Source organism: Planococcus citri, chromosome 4 (genome assembly GCF_950023065.1).
Source record: "Planococcus citri chromosome 4, ihPlaCitr1.1, whole genome shotgun sequence".
Lineage (NCBI taxonomy): Eukaryota > Metazoa > Arthropoda > Insecta > Hemiptera > Pseudococcidae > Planococcus > Planococcus citri.
This window is the reverse complement of record NC_088680.1, coordinates 58,106,360-58,122,811: the sequence shown is the minus strand read 5'-3', so window position 1 is coordinate 58,122,811 and position 16,452 is coordinate 58,106,360. Positions and strand designations below refer to the sequence as shown.

General features: G+C 33.2%; 1 protein-coding gene across 9 annotated transcripts in view; it reads right to left on the bottom strand.

Moving 5' to 3' along the window:
* The window catches only part of scalloped (TEA domain transcription factor 1 homolog scalloped), a 183,960-nt gene that overhangs the window by 54,108 nt on the left and 113,400 nt on the right, over window positions 1-16,452 (bottom strand). The gene's annotated exons all lie outside the window — the stretch shown is intronic.

Here is a 16,452-nt window from a genome sequence, read left to right as displayed (position 1 = left end):
TAGTGTTAACTAAAATGTTATTTACGCAATTTTGAAAATTTAATTTCCGCTTTTCTTTCGCATCAACGTAGTAGTGTAGTAGTGTAGGCCGCCCAACAAGTCCGGAAAATATTTCCCATCGCAACGTGGAATTTCCACGCCATATACTATCATTTTTTTTACTCTCGTTCCGGGAATTAAACAAATGTAAAAGCGCATACACAAACATACACACTGCAGACAGCAGAGTGAAAGAGAGAGAGAGGGCCAGAGGTGGAAAAACGCGAGTCGACTCGACTCGACGAAGGGAATCCAAATCGTATAAATTTTCCAAGTAATGTACCATGCGGTATCATAGTTTTGTATTTTAGTACATCGTTCATAGTGGTAGTACAGTATTTGAAATTCGTGCATACCACGGTTCATCTAATACTAAGTAAGAGCTCTATCTATATAGGTAGGTCTAGGTAATAGGTATCTATATCCATCTACATACTATTACTACACAGACGTACACAAATCCAACCCAGAAAGCATACAGTTTACCGGTATATACCATTTCCATTTCCTGATACCTGAATAGGAGTCTAATTAGAGGTCGACAATACCGTTAAGCTTCTTCCTGCGCGTTAATAATAATTTTCTTCCAAATCGTCGTGTCGCATCGCTTCCAAAAAAAAAATACTACAGATAATTTTATACTTAGGTAGCGCAAATCCTCAGCGCGATCATCTCGAAACCTTTTTTTTTCTTCTTTTCTTTATTTCTTTCTTCAATAATCTACATAATAACTCGGCTTAATATGATCCTCGTAAATCACACGATAAATAATAAAATGGTATAACAGTCGCGAGTCGCCGGGTCAGTGAACACCGACAATTTCATCAGTATCAGAAATTAAAACGGTTGCGAAAAGCCATCGTATATAATAGAGAATTCTCCGACCTCTGCACCTTTCGAAAAATATAGAAAAAAAACACACCACAAGAACAGAAAATATAGTAAAAGTACCAGAAAAGACATGGTGGTATCGTGTTATTTCTTTTATTCGAACGTTTTGTTGTTTTTTTTTTTTTTTTGTTCCTTCATTTTAGTATTTTTACGTTGTTTCCAATTTATTTTTAAGTACGTATACAGAGCATCGTTTTAGTACATATTTCTTCGATAAGCGATGCTCTGTGCACTACTTATTACACGAGGACAGATTATACTGCGAGGAAAATGATTTTGAACTAGGCTCGGTTTGATGTTAATACTCGTGTAATGTGAGATAGAGTAGTTCATTTTTTTACTTTCGAAATTTCAGAATTTGAATGATGTTTTTTTGAAGGAAGTTGATTTTGAAAATGAAAACAGAACAGGCCTAAGCGAGGGCGAAAGCTCTTGAAAATTTGTATTTCGAGAGGCACAAAAACGATGTTTTTTTGTGAAGAGTTTATTTTTTGGCTTTAAAACTTGATTTTAAAAAAAAAAAAATTTCCAACAAGATTTCGAAAAAGAAAAGAAAACAACTTTAGTGACCTGTAGCAGTGAAAAATGTGACCAATTTTTTTAATTCCAGCATTCAGGACGGCAAAAAATTGAAAAACATTCAATTTTGTGAGGAGTTTATACTTTGGCTTTAAAACTTGACTTTTTTAAAAATAAATTTCCATCTTGATTTTGAAAAAGAAAAGAAGACAAGCCCGAGCAAAGCGAGGGCAAAAGCTTTTGAAAATTGGTGTTTTGAAAAGTAAAAAGTTGTCTTCTTAAAATAACCAATCGTAGATTAAATAGAATTAAGCCTATAGATCTAAGTTTTTAAAAAATCAAAGAAATAACTCTTTTTAAGTTAGGAATAGAAATAAAGGGTTAAAAAAAATCTGAAATTGTTTAATGAAGAAAATTCGCATAGAAATCTTTGAAAATGAGTAAAAAAAAGATAATTTGTATGAATAATGATTTTTTTTTCAAATATAAAAAAGGAAAAAAAATCCAAAAAAGTGACTTTTTTGGAAGAAAAGTGACAAAGTTACTTACTTTAAAAAAGACCCGCTACGATGCCCGATGCTTCGAAAAGTAAAAATTTTTGTTTTTGAAATTCTGAAATTGTTTACTTAATGAAGAAAATTCGCATAAAATCCTTTGAAAATGAGTAAAAATAAGATAATTATTTGAATAAAAAACAATTTTTTTTATTAAAAAAAATAATTTTTAAAAAGTGATTTTTTCGAAAGAAAAGTAACCAATATTGTGGCCTTTTGATAAAAAAAGTAACCAAAAGTGACCTGCTACGATGGCTGAATTTCATGACTTTTTCATGAACTATTTTTCACATTTTTACCGCATGAAAATACCCCTCCCCCACCAAAAAAAACTTGGAAACTGCGACAACATTTTTTAAAAAGTTGAAATGCCAGAACATTTCTATTATTCTATCGACGCAAACTGCAGTCTATTTTTCATTAAATTTTCGCATCTTTCGAATCCAGTAAATAGGCATAATAGCCTCAGGCCCGTAGTGAAGTCGTTTTTCAGGGGGGGGGGGAGACATAAAAATGCCAACTCGTGAATTTTTTGTCTTGAAATTTCAAACTCAAAATTCTTTAAGAATGAAACATTCAGGCAAACAAAACTACATTATAAAAAAGGATTGTTTTTTAGTGTGATGAGTCACTAGACCTACCTCTACGTATACTTGTGAGAAGTTTATCATTTCGCTGATTTCGCTTCAAAAAAGTTCGAATAACGATTTTTTTTTTGAAAAATACAAAAATTGAAAATAAAAAGCAATCAGGCCCGAGCGAAGTGAGGGCAAAAGCAGGCATCGCAATTGAATTTTGAAAAAAAATAATGACTTTAATGACCTTTTTTCACCAAAAAAATGACTAAAAAATGACCTTAATATTTTCGATTTCTAGATGTTTAGACCCTATATCAACCAACACAACTCATTTCATTGGCTATGAACTGATAACATTTCAAGCTAAAAATGTACGCGGCAAAAAAGCTTTGAAATTACAGTAAAAGCTCGTTATAACGCTCTTCAATTGATCAAAAAAAAAAAAAGAGCGTTATAAGCCAAAATGCGTTATAAGCAAAAGTCTCGTTTTAACGCTGATGAGCGTAATACCGCGAATTCTCGTTTTAAAGCAAAAAGAGCGTAATAAAAGAAGTGAAAACGTGAACTTCATTTTGAATTTGAACAACTGTTCCAATTGAAAATGAAAAAAATCTGAAATTTTACTTTGATTTTGAGGTCTGCTATAAATAATATGAATAGTAATGTCAGTTTTACAAAATTGTTTTCTGTGGTCAAAATTTTCAGAAAGCCTTGCATTCTTGTTCCAAATTTTCCAAAAAACTAAAAAGTAATCAATATAGCTTACCAAAGTTTTGAAAAATTTCACTTTTCAGTTTTTTTCTCAAGATTATGACAAAAAATTTAGAACTCTACTCTTTTGTAAAAATTCTAGATACTTAACTGCCTTTTTTGTAAGAATTGTAATCAAGCTTCTATTAAAGTTTGATAAGGTTATTGAAAAATCTTACTTTTTCTGGCCAAAATCGAAAGTAATTTTACTTGTTTGTATAACTGCAACTTTTGCAAAATTTTGCGATAAAAGTTTTTTTTACTGTTTCTAAAATCAAAACTGTAAGAATTGCACAAAAAAACTGCTCTTGCGGCCGAAATTTTCAGAAAGTGCAAATTTTTTACATGAAAGTAAGCTTTTTTGTCACAAAAAATTGGTTTTTTATTGTCAAAATCATTTTAAAAATGTGATTTTTCTTAAATTTTAGAGCGTTAAAGCGCGATTTATAATCGCTCATGAGCATTATATCGCGAATAATTTTACATTGGTTTAAATGGGGTTGTCTAGGGACCAGAGAAAATCAGCGTTATAACCGAAAGCATTATAACGAGCTTTTACTGTATTTTTATTTGGAATATTTTCATGAAACTAACAACTAATAGTAACATCAATTTCCATTAAAGTATAAAAATAGAAAAAAATGATGAAATATTTGGAATAACTGTTACATTTCTCTTTTTTTTGTGTAAAATTAAAAAAAAATTTTAAGACGAGGGAAAACCATGAAAATAAGGACCTAAAAATGACTTTCTCGAAAAAAATGACTTTTAATGACCAAGATTGAAAAAAATGACCAAGTCATTATTAAAATGACCACTTGCGATGCCTGCAAAAGCTCCCGAAAATTAGTTCCGAGAGGCATAAAACAATGTACTAGTAATTTGAACGATGATTTTTTTGAAAAATTCAAAAATGAAAAAAGAGAGCAAACAGGCCCAATCGAAGCGAGGGCAAAAGCCCTCAAAAATCAGTATTTCAAGAGACATAAAAAACGTTTTTTTTGTGTGTGATGAATGAAGAAGTTTATTATTTTTGCTTCAACATTTCAATTTTTTTCATTTTATGAGCTAAGTATTTAAAAAATGTTCAACATGTTTCGAGCAAAATTCATGATCATAGTCGTCCGAAACACAAAGTACGTTTTAAAGGCGTTTATACTCGATAAATTGTATTTGTATTCACAAAAATTTTAAACGTGTAATTCTAGTCATTTTTGTACATACTCTTGTTTTTTTCTATTTTTTTACAATTTTCATTTTTTCCTCTATTTTGTGTTTTTTTCAATGTACAAATTTTATTCATTTTATTGTTTAATGTATTTTACTATTTATTGTATCACGAGTCCCTCGCTTAGGGGGGAGTACTGTGGCGGTTTGGTTGCGGTTTGGTTGCGGTTTGCGCCGTAACCCAGCGGCATGTTTATCTGCGCTAAATGCGCGCGCCGCTCGCCTAGCTGAGAGTTGTACACAGCTGAGTACTCGATGTATCGTACATACGTTATTCCGTTTTTATCTCTCGCTCGTGTATACACATTTCTGTATGTTTTATTGTGTGATTAAAATACTTTACTTTCACGTCCGTGTTGGCTTTTATTTTGCCAAAGCAAAACTTGTATAATTCGGTACAAAATCCCCAAAATGACCACCTACCAAAATTCATGACTTTTCCATGACTTTCATGACCGTTAGACACCCTGCAAAAAGCTCTTTGCTTGACCTCCCCCCCCCCTCCCACACACATACAAAAATTGAAATTGGAAGAAAATTTGTATACTTACACAGCATTTTTCAATTTCAATCAAAATTATTTTGAAAATAATGCTCACAGTGGTCCTCAATTTTTTTTTATTCGCAACCTTTGGGAACCCCCGAAGCCTAAAAAGTGGTAATTTCAGGTCAACTAACCACGGATTCGTATTTGTGACATTTATTACAACATTTTAAGAGTGGTAGAATCGATAATTGTCTGGTGCCTAAAAATGGCCTTATCGCCCTTCCTGCTTTTACCTCCTTTTGGATTTCTTCACAATAATTGATCGTTCAATGTCCACATCTGCGCATCTTAACGTCAATTTCGAGATGATTTCTATCAATAATTTTTTTTGATTTTATACATTTTTTTGGACCCTTTTTTGACACACGATTGAATTTGGGTATACTCACAATGCATCAAGTAGGTACGAGAGGTACATTATATTTAACAAATCTCAAATAGAGCATAGTTATTCACGTTCCAGCAAACACCCTACAATGCATAAAATATCATAGGTGTGTTGCCAAAGGATGCAATACGTATTCGCGCGAGTATTCGAATAAACATAAATGCTTGCATTTTGCAATACACTCGTATTATAACAACTATAGAATAGTGGTATGTCGTATACACTCACTCGTACAGCAATATAGCAACGACAATGCGGCTAAAAGAAAAAAAATTAAGCGCGTGGACATTACGCTATGCACTAATTATCAGGTTTCCTTTTTGTTTCATTATTCGACGATCATATTACTTATACGGTAGCGTATACGAGATGATGAATAAGGCATATAGGGAAGCGAAATGAGCCGAGCTATGAGATCATATTACATGTTGTATGTGTATTGTGTTTGTGTACTTGGAGGAGTTATGCATTGTTGAGTTCGTAGATTTTTTTGTTCGGTTTTATTGTAATTATATTATTGTTTGTTTTACCTTTTTCTTTTTTAAAATATGTATTAAATATGAAACGACTTCGAACACGTCGAAGACTCTGAATTTAATACTTCGGCTCAATGATAAAAGGGTGCAGAAAAGTGCACGCTTTCAAGATGCATCGATTAAAATACATACAAATCAGGCTATACGTAAACGCAACTAAACGATCAATGAAATTTCTTACTTAATTTGGGGCTTTCATTAATTAGATACCTACTCGAAATTTTTTAGGGAAGAAAATCCACAAAAAAAAGGCGAATAAGGTATTTCGTATAATAGGTAACAATGCGCATAAAAACCAAACGCAATCGTTCGTTGCCTTGATATCGTAAACTGGTTTGTTAATTGCCTCCGTTGTAGGTATAATTAACAATTTACTCGAAGTGCTTATAGAAATACAAATACATCGAGTATTTCGCGAAAACGTGCGTATTTTTCGGACTAAAATTTCTCCACACATATTCGAATTCAGTATAAATGTATATGGAAAAACTATACGAGCACGTCGAGTCGAGATGCATCAACAAGTTGCCGTTGACACATTTGCAAGTATATGAGATGACATCGTGACCTTTGCAATTTCACGAGGCTTAATTTTTTCCTCCGTCGTCGACGACGCTTCCTTCATTATACGAGATGGTAAAAAAAGAGATGAATTTAACTGCCTAGCTCATTTTAGTAATTGGTTTGATTAACCCGAAAATATATACGTATAGTTTTTATTGTCTAACGCAAACGACCTCTTAAGAAAAGTGTTCAATTTTTTTTTTCTTTTTTATTCTTTAACACGAATATTCGAGCTGGTAACACCAACAACAACAACAACAACGACGACATCATTAGTGGGAGAAGCAGATTTAGTGTGAAACTCCGTTTCGGATTAAGATTATCGAAGCATTTAATTACGTAATTCCTTTATGAAGCGAAGATCTGGCCCCGGAATCTCCAAGATCAATTTATTATTATGACGCGGATAATTCGATGAATTATTCATTTGGGCTTCCAATTGGTGTGTACAACAATGAAGTTGAAAAAATTACAGTCGGCCTGAAACGGCGAACGGCGACGACGCTGCTGTGACGAAAATCATTACAATGGTAATACAGGAGGTGTTTTTGCAAAACACAAATCGCCGAGGAAATAATAATGTTCCGAAGTCGATGTACTGTACTTTACTCTTTGAGTAAGCTAATTGAGTATGTCAGTGATAAAGATCGACTCGAGAATGACACCGTTGGCACGTTGTAATTATACCGATTACCTACCTAGAAGACGACGTGATGGAAGTCTTTATCGTGGATTTGAAATGGTATTTTGATCGTGTAATTTGAGTTTGTTTTTTATTCGTTTGACGAAATTTAAAAAAAAATGAGATCAATTTTTTGCCTTACATCAGTCTCAATTGGTACAAAAATTCTGAATTGGACTGAAGAGAATCGAAGAGGTTCACATAAAGATTCCAAAAGCGAAAATTTCACAAGCTGGAATCCATTATTCGATTTTATTTGTAGGCAAATTTTTAAACCATATTCAAATTTGGTCCATTTTTCAAGAAAAAAAATCGAAACATCAAATTGACATAAAAAGCTGAAAGATCAGAACACGATTTTAATAGTCTAGTCGAAGAAAGTCTTGTTTTTTTTTTCCACTAAAATATCTGTTTTTTTTGGTCAAAATTACAAAAAAAAGGTTTTTGATCAATTTACCAAAAAAATTGTCCCATTTTAAACAAAATTGCCAATAAACCAGTTCCTGTATCAAAATTCCCAAAAAGTCTTGTTTTTGCCATCATCGCAGAAAAAACTTTTTTTGGTGAGTAAAAATTTCCAAAAAGTCTTGCTTTTTTGTTAAAATTGTAAAAAATCAGTTTTTTCAATATCAAAATTAAGTACCAAAAAGATTGGCAAAAATCTCACGTTTCGGTATAAAAAGTGTAAAAAAGTTCCATTTTTTAGTCAAAAATTGGCAAAAGTCTTTTTCTTGCCAACATTGCAGAATTTTTTTTTTTTTGGTGAGTACATACAAGTTACCACAAAATCTTGTTTGTGCATTTGAAACACATTAGAACGTGCTCGATAATTTTTCATTTGATTTTTCCTGTAACTTTCACGAAACTCACTATATATTATTTTTTTTTAGTGACTTTAGTGACTGAAAAATAGCAAAAAAGTGACCAAAAATTTGAAAAAAGTGACCTAATTTTTGAGAAATGCGAGCAAAGTATATACTATGTAGCAATCGTCGGAGAATTTTTTAGTACCCCCCCCCCCTGCAAGAGCATAGCAAAGTATACTAGAGGGTGTACTTTATTTTGAAAAGTTCGAATTTTGTAGCTCCCCCCCCCCCCAAACAGGACCTCAAGTGAGAAAATAATTCCCTATTTTTTATTTTCCCCCTATCTAAAAAAAAAAGTGCTACCGGTAGCCCCCTAAGTGGGAAAAAATCAAAAAAAAGTTTTATTCATGAAAATTTTTTGTTTCTTCACCAATGTTTCTAAATAATCCCATTTTCAAGAAAAAAATTTCCACGGCTCTTCAAACCATTATTGGCTCTTTAGTAAGGAGTCCCTCAAAGTTGAAAAAATCACAAAAAATGATAATAAATCAAAGTAATGGAAAATTTGATGAAAATATTTCATTTCCACATTAGAATTGTTCTATATGTACAGGGTGTTCCAGAATAACCTTTCACATTTGTTTTTCTTATTACTCTGAGAGAAAAATGTTTACAAAAATTCTTTTACAACCAAAATGAAGTAGAAACATGCCGTTTTTAGACCATATATTTGAGTTTCCATTAAAAATAAAGTTTTAAAAATTTTTCCATCGAGATATTTTCCATCATTTTTGACACATTCAACCAAACATTTTTTCGAATTATTGAACACTTCTCTTCCAATCAGTCTCAACTCACGATTAATATCACCTAGAAGATGTTTTAGAGTCCTAGATTCATCCTGATACACTTTTAACTTGAGGTAACTCCATAAAAAAAATCATAGGCGGAAAAATCAGGGGATCGAGGTAGCCATTAAATTTCTGTGTTCAACGAAATTATTCAATGACCGAAGTGCTCACGCGCTAAACATATTGTGTTGGTCTCTGAATGATAGGTAGCTCCAACATGTTGTAACCAAGTAAGTAACTATACATACACTATATAATCGTCTGCCTTTCAGTTCAGGAACAAGAAACTCGTTCAACATTTTGCCTTACCCCTCACCGTTACTGTTTCATTAAACACACATGGTCCCACTACACCAAACTTAGCCACGCCCAACCAAACAGTCAACTTGGCGGAGTGTAGAGGTTTCTCGAGTATTATCAACTGATTCTCTGTACACTTGAAGCGCACATTCTGTATATTCACTTCACTGTTTAGTTAAAAATGAGCTTTGTTACTGATGAGTAAAGTAAAGGGGTCCGGGAGTCTTTATTTTTAAAAAAGGACCTCACAGTAAAAGTACACTGTGCAGCCATCTACTTCTCCAGGGCAAAAAATAACTATTGAAACATAATTCGGCATGCTTTGGCTACCTAGAACCGCCTTTACCATTCCCCTAGCTCCTCTTGAACACAGATCAGTGGTTACCAAAATGTGAAAGGTTATTCTGGAACACCCTGTATAACCCCCTTTTCAAGAAAAAGCCATTGTTGGACGCCCAAATGATTTATGCTCACTTGCATGGAGCCCCTCAAATTTGGGGAAAATAAAAAAATATTAAAAATTGATGTCTGCAGAAATTTTTTGCAATTTTTTATTTATGAGCAGAATCTTTCTGAATAAACACTTTTTCAGTTTTTCAAGAAAAACCTTCCCCCCAGTCTCCCAAATCATGTTGGTTACCTATAAAGCCCCTCAAAGTTGACAAAAATCAACAAAAAAATGAAAAATCCATATCAATACAAATTTTTTGATAATGTTTCATTTCTGAGCAGAGTACTTTTAGATAACTACTTTTTCAAGAAAAGCACCCTTTTGTCTTCCAAATGATAGTGGTCCTCTTTTATGAGACCTCCAAAATTGAAAAGTATCGAGAAAGATGAAAATTGATGTCTACAGGTACTCATAATTATAGGTGAACATTTTTCATCTCTGTGCGCAGAATGCTTCTAGATGATTCTTTTTTCCAGAAAAACCTTTTCTCAGTCCCCTCTACAATGCTCACCACCTATACATGGATGATAGAGATCCATAAAATTGATTTTTTTTTGGAATGGAGGTGAAGTCTCCTCTGCAAAGATAGTTTCAAGTCATGGATATGTTTTTTTGCTTTAAACTTGAAAATGAAATCTCATTGATAGGGATTCTTGACGATTTTTTCCAAGTTTTCAAGTCTTCTATTACAAAATATCAGAACGTCAATAAGTCTTCTGTGAAAATTTGACATAATTTTATTACAAAACGTCCACTTCAATGTTTCTCAACGTCAAAATTCAGAAAGTTGTCCTTTTTCTATAGGTAAGTTTTTAAAAGTCTGACATAGGCAGTGGTTTTCTGATGAAGATTGACCAAATCCAAGGATTAAAATAGGGAAGAAAAAAAATGTAATAATATTAATCTTTTTTCATTTTCTGGGGAAGTAGACAAGTTCCACCTTTTCATCATGTAGACTGGTCATAAAATATTTAACAGTATTTCTAATAAAAATGGACCAAATCCAAGGTAAGTATATAATGTAAAAAAAAATGTTTTACAGGACAAATCTATAAAAAGTGACCAAAGTCACTTTTTTTGGCCATTTTCGCCGAAATAGTGGCAAAAAGTGACTTGCAAGTGAAATAGTGACTTTTGTTTCATGCCTGAACTTTCATAGGTAATTGAGTTTTTTTTGGGTCAAATTCTAAGAAGATTAAATTTTCTCTTCGAAAAAACGTTAAAATCACGATTTCAACGAAGTAAAATCTCAGAATTTGACCCAAAAAAGCTCAATTATGAAGTTACAGGAAAAATTAAATGAAAAATGATCAAGCTTTCAATTTTTTTCAAAAATAATCACTGAAGAAAATTTTGGATTCGAGCTGGTTCGAAAATATTTTCAAAATATTCGTCTAAATAGATCAAAAGCGTCACAAAGATGTCAAATCCCAACTTTACAAGCGCTAAATTTCATTTTCACCCTACTTACAGCGTATTTTTTTTTTTTTTTTTCAAAAACTGGAAAATCTGGAAACTCGCTGGAGGCTCCAGAACGGATCGAAATCATCACCAATCGACTCGAGAGGTCAAAAATAGAACACAATTCAATTTTCAGCCTTCTGTGTCAATTAAATCGAATTTTGATTTTTTTGATCATGACAAACGGACTAAATCTGAATTTTCAACAAAAAAAAAAGTAAATCATCTCCTCTAATCTGTGTCGACCTCTTGAAACTCGCAATTTTATCGCTTCCAGTCCATCTTCATTCCTCCACCGACACCCCCCCCCCCTCCAAAGGTGTCAAAAATTGAACTAGAACCACCTGTACGTTCAAAACACATCGAATAACTTGTAAAATTGATCACCGAGAAGAAAAAGCACCACCATCTACTCCCCATAAAAGAATCTCTCGCAGATCTTACGTTAGATCTACAGTGACTTGTTAAAAATTCATCGACTATTCTAAACGCACATGTTCGGAGAGTTCGTCGAACAGAGTAGATGAATACTCCGCCCTGCCCAACGTACAGAGAGAGATTAACGAGATTTTGTGGCGAAGAGAAAACACCGCGCACCGAAACCTCTAGAACCCAGAATAGGTCAACGAGCAAGATGTCAATAGGTATAAAACGAATAAAAAAAATCCAACAAACGAGTACCTCTACCTATCTATACCTACGAGTACGTAAGTACACGTATAATTTAAATTCACACACGCTTATGTGTGTATAGTATAAACAAAGGCAGCTAAGCCGCGATTTAATACAGATCGAAACATTTAAATTTATACGTTAACGATTACGATCGCTGTGTATACGATGGTCGTACTGGTTGGTGTACGTGTGCGACTCGCGCGACCGACCGGGGTCGTTAAAAAGCAGAAAAATAAAAGAGAAAAGGCGAAGGTGGGAAGTTGCATTGTCGTAGATAAACATAAGACGATCTGGGATAATTTTTCGTATTTCGAATGAACGTAGTACTCGTAGAATACGATAATATCTGTACGAGCTCGTCGAAAATTTCAATTTTGTCGTCGTCGTCGTTCGTTGCAGTCATCGGAGTCGAATTCGTTATTGCAGCACACAAACTACACGAGTAGGTATACGGAAATAAGTGCAGAAGGTAACGGTGCTGAGGTGGCGCTTTCGTAATGTCTTCAAGGATGTTGGTAATTTTTCGTCGACCCCCGATCTGCGTTCCTCTCGTGTCAATCTTCACGTAGAAAATGAGAAGCGTTGAGAAAGCTGTTACTTATAGGTAGGTGTCGTCGTAGTGAATGCAGCGCTAAAGGAATAGGAAATACGGAGACAGAAAGCTTATGTACAAGATCGCTGTGTTACGAAGTACGTTCAACGTTGCGCTATGAGAAATATGTATTGTAAAAGTATAAATAGAACAAATTGAAATTGTCATTTTTTCATTATTTTTCGCTCGGCTCGGCTCAGCTCGACTCGACTCGACTCGGCCACACAGCGTTCTTTACCATTGTTCTCTTTTGTATAACGTATGTCGATGTCGTACGTATTTATACACCTAGATAAATTTTTCATTGGCCGAGTCGCGCACCCGTAAAAAAAGGTCATAGTCGATCTCCTTGATCTAGATTATCGTCATCTACTACTAGTGTACCATACTATACAGAAAGGTGCTAGAAAGGTCTTGCGTTTAACTGATATTTTTTTCCTCTTTCTCCTTTGTATGTCTATGTACCTACAACTGATTATAAAATACTTGAGAACTTCGAGAAGCGTGAAAAATCTACCTCTGTGTTACACGTACAGTAACTGGTAGATATACCTTCCATCGTTTCATCTTGTATCGCATTTACAAGAAAACTTTACGAACACTTGTCTTAGTTACCAATTTCGATCACTTTTTCGCTAAAGGTAAAGCTTCAAAAAATTATGTTAAATGGCGAAAAAAATTGAAGGGACAGATCGAGAAAATCATATTTCTGGTCCAATTTCAATTAAAATCACATTTTAGTTCGATTTTAATAGAATTGGAAGTACCCTAATAGTATTTTTAGGGTCCCAATTTTTTCAAAAAAATCTGAAAATCCTGAAATAATATGTAACTGGGTAACTACAACTCCTGAAATCTTTCTTCTAGGCCATAATATAATTCCAACCCCAACATAAATTTTGAGAATAGTTTTCAAGAGAATGAAAAAAAAATTGATTTTTTGAGCTATTTTTCAAAAAAAAATCCTTGAAATCTCGAAATGTATGATTGAGCAGCAGCAATTTCTTGGAGTCTTTTTTTCTTTTTTTTGTCTTCACGGGTTTCGAGGACCATTTTCTACATAAGTAAGTAAGTAAGTAAGTAAGTGAGAAAATATGTATTTTTTGGAGCTAGATTTTCAAAAAAAAAATCTTGAAATTATGACATGTGCAATTGGACAGCCACAACGCTGGAATTTTTTTTCTGGGTAACATTCTAGCTTCAAACACATTTTTCACTTTCATTTTCGACATGAATGAAAAAATGAGATTTTAGGGCCCAAATTCGTGCAAAAAAATTCCCCAAAATCTCGGAATGTGTGATTGAAAAACTACAACTCATGAGAATGTGAGAAAAAAATGCATTTTTTAAAGTCAGATTTTTCACAAAAAAAAAAAAAAAAATTCAAAAATCATGAAATGTGCGATTGGACAAGGACAGCTACAACTCTGAGATTTTTTCCAAGTAACACTAATTATTCTCACTACAGACGCCTTTTGAACTTCATTTTTGACATAAGTGAAAAGAAGTGGATTTTTGGGCCCAAATTCATTCAAAAAAACACTACAAAATCACGAAATATGTGATTAAGCAGCTACAATTCAAGAAATGAAAGAAAAAATGTTTTTTGAGCCAGATTTTTCATTTTAAAAAAAAGTCCCAAAATCTTGAAAAATAAGCTAGTGAGCAGCTAAACAATTCCTAGAATCTTTTTTCTCAAACCAATCACAACTAACAACGTGTTATGAGAAGCACTTTCTACAAAAGTAAAAAAAAAATGTATTTTTGGGGGTCCATTTTTCAAAAAAAAACAAAAAAAAAACACCTCCAAAACTAGTCTTTCAATTTTTTCAAAAAATTCCCCAAACTTTCGAAATATACGATTGAGCAACTTTGAGAATGAGAAATCTAGATCCAATTCCAACTATCAACCCGTTTCAAGAGTTACTTTTTACTTGAGTGTCAAAAAATGTAGATATTTTTGGGGGCCAAAAAGCACACTAATAGCTGGGAAAGATAGGCGATTTGGGGCTATCCTCGGATTTTGAAACTAACCAACGGAACTTGTTTCTTATGATCTAAAACTCCAGTAATAAAATGTTTAGATCACCTAAATAACCTATAATCTCTTCAAAATGAAGTGAAATAATACAATTTCAGTTTAAAATTTCTCACATTTTGCAGTTTTCGCACGATTTTTTTTCAAACTTGCAGGTATGTTGGACACCACCAAGGGTACTATTTACCTATGTGAATTTTTTGAAATTTTTTCAAGCATATTATGTTATGGGTTCTGGGCCGAAGCGCATTTTTAGATTTCAAACGGCACTTTTGGTCACTTCTTTCAGAGGTGCAATTACGAAAAATATATACAGGGTGTTCCGAGAATCGTCTGCCAAAATTCAACTGTAGATACGTAGTCCTCGAGGAGACGAACAAAAAACGTCATCATGACTGATTGCCTATCTTGTGAATTGAAGGAGTCACGTGCTTATCGAAATTTACTGATTTCGAAAAAATTATCAAAAATATGGAAACGTTTGAATCATTCAAATAATGTCCATAACCCATAGTACTCGAGTAGACGAACAAAAAATATTATTATGACAGATTGCCCATCTTCAAAATTGAAGGGGCAGCCTTGATTCAAAATTTCTTAATTTGAGTTGCTTAAAATTCAAATTTTCAAATTGTGTTGGCACCTTCAATTTTGAAGATAGGCAATTTCTCATAATAACTTTTTTTGTTCGTTCATTTGAGCATTATGGATTACTGAAGTCATTTCAATGAAGCAGACATTTTTTTACTCTCTGTAAATTGAAAAAATTGCACAATTTTTGGCAAAAATGTACCAATTTTGAAAAATTTCCCAAAAATGAGAAAATGTTTGGATCATTTCAGTGACTGCACTAACTCATAGTATTTGAGTGGACAAACAAAAAAAGTTATCATGAGAAATTTCCTATCTTCAAAATTGAAGGGGCCAACACAATTTAAACATTTGTAATTTTCAAAATCTAGGGCACTACAAATTTGGAAATTTTGAATCAAGATTGCCCCTTCAATTTTGAAGGTAGGCAATCAGTCATAATAATATTTTTTATGATCTAGTACAGTTGAATTTTGGCAGACGATTCTAGGAACACTCTGTATAATGTAGGTATCTCACCTAGATGTACAACATATTTTTTCCAGAATTTGTTATGCAGGTGGAAGACCTTCAAAAATGCAAAAAACTGATTTTTTCATGCTTTTTCCCGCTTAAATTGGTCAATGGTCGAAAAAAATTTTCTCACAATATATAATAAAAGACGTTCAACCACACCATCGACTCGAATTCGGACCAAATTTTCCTATTTTTTCTGTGTTTAATAATTGTAACAAATAAAAAAAAACAATTTTCGCCATTCTGAGAACCCCCGAATCAGCTTCCGGGTCAACAACCGAGCCAAAATTTAGCTACAGAATAATATCAATTTAAAATATATCATACGAGTATATGTCAATCTCAGAGAAATTAAACCTCTCTGATTTTTTTTACCTGAGAAAAATGCATTTTTTTCAAATTGAAAAAACGTCTACAAAAATTAGTAAACAAAAAAAAGTCGAAAAATTTAAATTCCTCTGAAATTGAAATTTATACTCGTATATGATGGGGAGCTACTTTATTAGTCTCCATACTTCACAAAATCGCTTACAAGTGAGGATGACCAGTGAGGAAAATTTTTGATTAGATGACTTCGAATCCAACTAGCAAATTGAAGGGGTTTCGAATACATTCACCAAGAGCCCATTTTAGAGAGAAAAAATGTCAAGAACCTTTATTCACACACCACATTTTGTACCATTAGTCTAAAAAATGTCCAAAATTCAGCTACAAGTTAGTGTTGAAATCATTCATTTCGAGCCTCCTTCTCTACTCGAAGAATAGACAACTAAAATTTCATTTTATCATTGCAAATAGGATGCATTGCTGATAACAGAAGTTGAAAAATCATCATAGGTCAGTTCACCTGTCACCCCCTATACGATAACCTTTCCTCTACAAAAATCAGATTTCCT